The sequence below is a fragment of the Akebia trifoliata genome, chromosome 4 (genome assembly GCF_017979445.1).
Source record: "Akebia trifoliata isolate Shusen 1 chromosome 4, ASM1797944v1, whole genome shotgun sequence".
Taxonomy (NCBI): Eukaryota; Viridiplantae; Streptophyta; class Magnoliopsida; order Ranunculales; family Lardizabalaceae; genus Akebia; species Akebia trifoliata.
Genome location: NC_141378.1, coordinates 1,471,601 through 1,477,600, shown reverse-complemented (window position 1 = coordinate 1,477,600; position 6,000 = coordinate 1,471,601).

The window sequence follows — 6,000 nt, the reverse complement described above, 5'->3', positions numbered from 1 at the left end:
GATTATTGTCTGTCAGCCTTCATGGTGGTGTTTTCCTGGCACATCATAATGCCTACATACTTCAAGCCTTCTTGGAAACAAGCAAGACCATGACGTGAATCTTTGTATTTGTATAAAGAGTCAGCTTAGCCTTGCTAAATTAGTAAGGATTTCACCCTTACGAAGAGCAATTCCAATGCAATTAGGCATATCTATTTTGCATTTTAATGTAGAGAGTTATTTTTCCTATTCAAGGGGTCTTCACTCCAACTTTACTATCCAAAATGACTTAGCAAATTGAACTATAGTAAAATACTTCACAATTGCCATCTTTTTTTTTTTCTCTCCAACAGGCAGAGAGAGAAACTCCCTCTATTTTATTTTATTTTATTTTGGGACCAAAATGGCCTTAATTGTCTTAATTTTAAATGGTCTAAGTGGGGATATTTTTGGAATCCATATTTTGGTGAATAACCACTTGTACTCCTAATGCAAGCAGGTGAATTATGGAAAAGCTAAAACTTGTATGTCTTGTTGTTCATTCTAACCTATGATGTAATTTGTTTTTGTGTGGATAAACTTCTTTCGGCTTTCCATTAAAATCCATTGTCTATTTCAAAGACATGTTTGAAGATTATATTTTGATGATTTTGATAATTACACACTTGTTCTCGGTATCTGTGATAACTAACTAGTGCAATGGCAATTTCAAGCAAAGAAAAGTTTTATTTGGTGAAATGTGGTTTTCATTGTATCATGTCTTTTTTTATCGGATCAGTTACGTTTGTTTATCTAGTCTTACATCCCCATTTTCTTGTCAAAATTTAAAATAATTTTACTTCGTCTCTATATTGTTGACTGATGTGTCTCAACAAGTTACTTCTTACATGTAAGATGCTAATAAATTATTTTTACTGGATATACCTGTTTTGAATTTTACAATGTTAGTAAGAAAATGGTTTCAGTAAACTTAACGGCCAATTGTACCATCAACCATGTAAAGATTTCTTCAATTCTTTTTTACATTTTTTATTTCACATATTTTACTATCGGCACTGAAACTTTTACTTATTTCACTCCCACTTCATAAATTATTTACCGCATCCCAATTAAAAATTAAAACACACTATTCAAATGTTACAAATGTTTGGTTCAAACAATTTCAGTTTTTAACAATTATGATGAGGCTCACAAGTCCTAAACCCAATAAATAGAAATCTAGCAAAATAAAATAAAATAAATTCAAAGTGCTTCTATTGGAATGCCATAGGATAAGATTAATTTTGAAAATTTGATTTGCACCCTGTATGTATTCCGCATCTTGCAGTAATAAAATGAGATTTAACCTGTTGACCTAACTTTTGCATTTTTATTATATAAAAAAAACTCCTTGCTCTCCGTACTTAATCATGTTTGTTAATCAGCAAACCTCATATAGCAGTGATCCACCTCATAAAATTCAAATTGATGGGATTAATTTGTTATTTAAAATACATTGGAGTGAATTTTAATCTTAACAATTTATTCCATCCAAAAACATGATCTGATGCATAGGGTTTTAAAGGAAAATTTTCTTAGAAATCTTAAAAAAAGAAAGACAGGTAAGTTTCCAAACGGTAAATTTTAGTTTTATATTTGGGAGTTCAGTGTCATTTATTTTTAACACATTTAATCAAGTTGAAAAAGGATTTATTTTTTTTCTTTTAAATCTAAGTTATTCCAAGAAATCTAGAAAAGTGGTGTTGTATTGCCAATTGATAATCCATTTAGGCCCACAACCTTTAGTTGGATTTGAAATTTTACTACGTTAGTCTCACTAACCTGATTCATAAAGCATGTTGTTCAGGTGACAAACTTGATAAAGTAAGGGAGTTTTTTTAAATAAAATTGCAACAGATAACAGATAGGTCTGTGCTGTAAAACTCTCTTAAAATATATAGCTCTGATAATCTTTTAGGTTTGGTCATCATGAACCATTATGACTACTTGTTGATAGAATATTGAACATTAAAGGTAATGTGGGTTTATGATGCTCTTAGGCTCCATTTGTTCGATAGCTCAATTGTATAATCGATTACTTCCCTATTTTTTTAGTTTTTTAGACTTTTGTAATTATTCAACGTGGGTAATTTTTTTAATCTTTCGGTATTTTCAATCATTCAGTTGGTTTTTTTTATTATTTTAAATTTTCGAATTTTGTGTGAATGGGTACCCAATCCATTAACCCAAGTGTAATGATTTTCTAGGGAGTAAACCATCTTACTATTTTGTGGATCTGTTGAGAATTCAAGCTCCTTGAAAATTTTATCCAATTAAATATAAATCAATAACACATCTTCATGTAAATTAAGTTAATTAAAATTAGAATTTAAATTCTAAAGTGAATTTAGAGTCCTCATGTTTGTAACTTTTAAATTTTTTTCTTTTTTAACGAAATTCCTTTATATTTCTATTCTTTCTCAGTCTTACATGTAATGTAAGGCTTGTCAACTAATTCCTTGGATATATGGACCCTTGATTTTTTGAGATTCGACCTAATCCACGGTCTTGACGACTCTTGACTATCTAAGTGTATTGCCCTGGGATACTACCCCTTAGTTCTCTTTGATTTGTCTGTCCACAATACTCGCTTCAAAATTTTGGTGGAACCCTCTTTTTTATATTAATAACACGTGCCCATCCTTATATTTTCAAAATGAAGACATACCCCTCTACTTTTCAAGAATAATTGAGATGCCTCCTTAACTTTTAAATTGAGGATGTGATATCCTTATCCTTAGTCTTCTCTTATAAAAGAATAGGAAATGACTTGAATATCCCCCTTTCAATTCATCATCTTAAGTGGTGGAACCCCACTTTGTCACATGGAAGAGACTAGAGATGGTTCTTCCAAAATTTTGAAGAGGATTTGATTTTGGCCATTACAAAGTTATTCTCCTTTTAAAAAATTCGATATTCGAATTTGAATTAAAAGTTTTATTTTACTTTCATTTGCATTTGCATTTGCATTCTACAAAGGAAGCAAAGAAAAAAAGTCAAAAGTGATATTTTACATCGGAAATTGAGTAAGACTTGATTCAATGTTCTATTTTTTCTGTCCACTTGTCTGTTTCCAGTTTCCCACCTTTTTCTATTTTCTCTTCAAAAAGAGGTCTTGAGGAAATATTGCTCCATATCTTGAGTCATGATGAACGTGGGAGGCTTGAATTCGTTGAACTAACTTTAATGCTTTTTCATCTACTTCTTTTGAATCAAGAGTCCCCCTTTGGTAATGCGTCACGTCGCAATAATAACTCTCGACACTCCTTTGTATTTAAGATTTCAAGATGTAAATTATTATTAGTATTTATTACTTAATAAATAAAATATTTTGTTAATTTTTGCCCTCAGGCACACGTTAAGGAATGTGAATTGAAAGTGTATTTATTGCACTTTAACGTGTGTCTTAGGGCACCATACTCAAATTTCAATTTTCAAAGCGTATTTATTGCACTTAAACAACAAGATCTTAGATTTCGAATTCAAAATAAGAGACTTGTTGTTGGCAACTAAACTTTTATTTGTTACATACCAATTAAAAATAAAGATTACAAATGAATGGATGAGAATAAGTAAAAGTTGGAGTGCCAATAAAAACTTTCTCAAAATTTTTATTTTAATTTTTGTTAGATTTCTTTATATGTGTGTGTGTTAGAATTTTATATGAATCTAATCATAATTGTAAAAAATGACTGAAATTGTTTGAAAGAGTGTTATATTATTTTGTAATGTTTAGATTATAATTTGAGCCAAACCCTTGTAATGTTTGAAGAGTGTGTTTTAATCCTTAGACAAGAATATAGTTAATTTTGAATAAATTATAAAAGCAAACAAATTTATTAGACATTATTAAGGGTAATACTTCCTGAGATTATATTAAGATAAGGGCAAAAGGAATTAAATGTACATCTTATTTATATGGGATAATTATATATATATATGGGGAGTGTTTGACTAATTGGTTGGCAATCTTAGGATGACAAAACACTAACAAAAGTTTTATCTTACATGGATTAGAAATTTCAGATTTAGCTGATTTTTTTGTGAGGATAATCTCTATGGTGAGGAGATCACCCTCACAAAAAAAAATCAGCCAAATCTAAAATTTCTAAATCCATCTAAGTGCTTTACAAATTTTTGGTAAAAAATCGACGGTTTACAATTCTAAAATACTTTTCATAGGGTTAAAAGTTTCAAATTGGGCTGATTGTTTATAAGGATGACCTCCTCGCCATAAAGACTATTCTTACAAAAAATCAACTCAATCCGAAATTTCTAACTCACATAAGACAAACATTTTATCATCCTAAGATTGTTAGTCGAACGCCACCCTATATATATGGGATAAAAAAAGAAATGAAACACATGAGTTGGGCTGTAATGGGTTGGGTGAAGCATATCTATACATATCTTACTTAGTATCTGAAAATATGTATCTCGTTGTGAACTTACTATTTTAAACTTGTATAAATGGATGTTTGGGTCGGGTATGACACATATCCGCATACAAGCTTAAAAAAAAGTTCGGATAAAATAATTATGGAAACTTTTATTTGAATTTATAATCAGATAAAAAATGCACTTATACCAAAATATTTTGCGTCGAATTTAATAAGTGGATATGATCCATTAGGTCAATGAAATCCTTGATGTAAACAAGAGAAACCAAAAGCATGTCAAAACTATATCATCCACCACATACTAATTTTAGGCCGAAATAAACTTTTAAGAGTGACTAAGAGAAAAATAAACTCCCAAATACCTTTGTAAAGTTACCTAATTTCATTAAAAAATTATTACAATTTGTGTTGAGAATTTTTTTTGTTCACCTTTAAAATAGAGTTTAAGATAAAATTACTTTTTGTATGTAGTAGTCTCTTCTTAAATAGATTTATTGGGTAGACCTATCTCTTTCATTTTTATTATAAAAACTCTCCTACTTTATTAAGATTGTCACTCAACAAATATTGAGTGGGTCCATGTCATGGTAAATGATGAAATACCTATAATACCCTCAATTCTTTTAATCAAATACTCCTATGAAAGAATATAGGAGATATTTGATTAAAAGAATTATGATATATATTTTAGATATTTAATATTTTTAAAATATGTGAGTCTCACTTTAATGTATGTTAACAAGAAAAGAAAAGCACTTTTCCCACAATAATTTGTAGCATCCGAAAACATAAGTTGATGCCAAATGGTTATAGAGGATAAAATTTTAAGAATTTTGAAAAAAAAAGATTTAAAATAAAGTTAGTTTTAACTATTGAATTTTAATTTTAAATTTGGATGTACTGTCTTTTTTAACACTTTATATTAAGTTAAAAGAGAGTTTTTTATTTTTCTTTGTATTTCTGATTTTCAATAAAATCTAGAAGATTGTGGTGTTAGATTGCCAATGTGATAATTTATGTGGATTGTAAGATTTGAAATCTTCCTAATTAAGTTGGACGTTTAGAAAGAAAGGTTTATCCAATAACAAACTTGATTAGTTTGGGGAGTTTTTTTAATAAAAATGCAAGAGATCGGACTCCCCCAATAAATCTCTCTTCTTATTCATTACATTCTGTCGATGCCATTCTTAACACGTGCGCGCAGCACGTAAGGCAAGCGAGTATGGCACTGACGTTATACCCTTTTCCTTTTTTTATTATTATTTTTATTATTTTTATTTTTACTTTTTACTTTTGGTTCCACTGAACATGGAATATTTGGGTAGTCCATTTGGTGGACCTTTTGATGCTAAACAATCAGACATCAGCGGGCTAAAAGTAGCACAATGGATAATTCCAATCCTTTATTTTTATAAAATATATAAAATTCAAAATCAATTTTATTAGAAATCTGGTTATCATAGTGACATGCGTCACTAATTAGGAAAATGTTTTTTTAAAAAAAGTAGAAGATTATTATTGATATTTAGGGATGGGAAAAAAGAAGTGTGAATTTGAATTAAAAATGTCAATAAATTTTAAA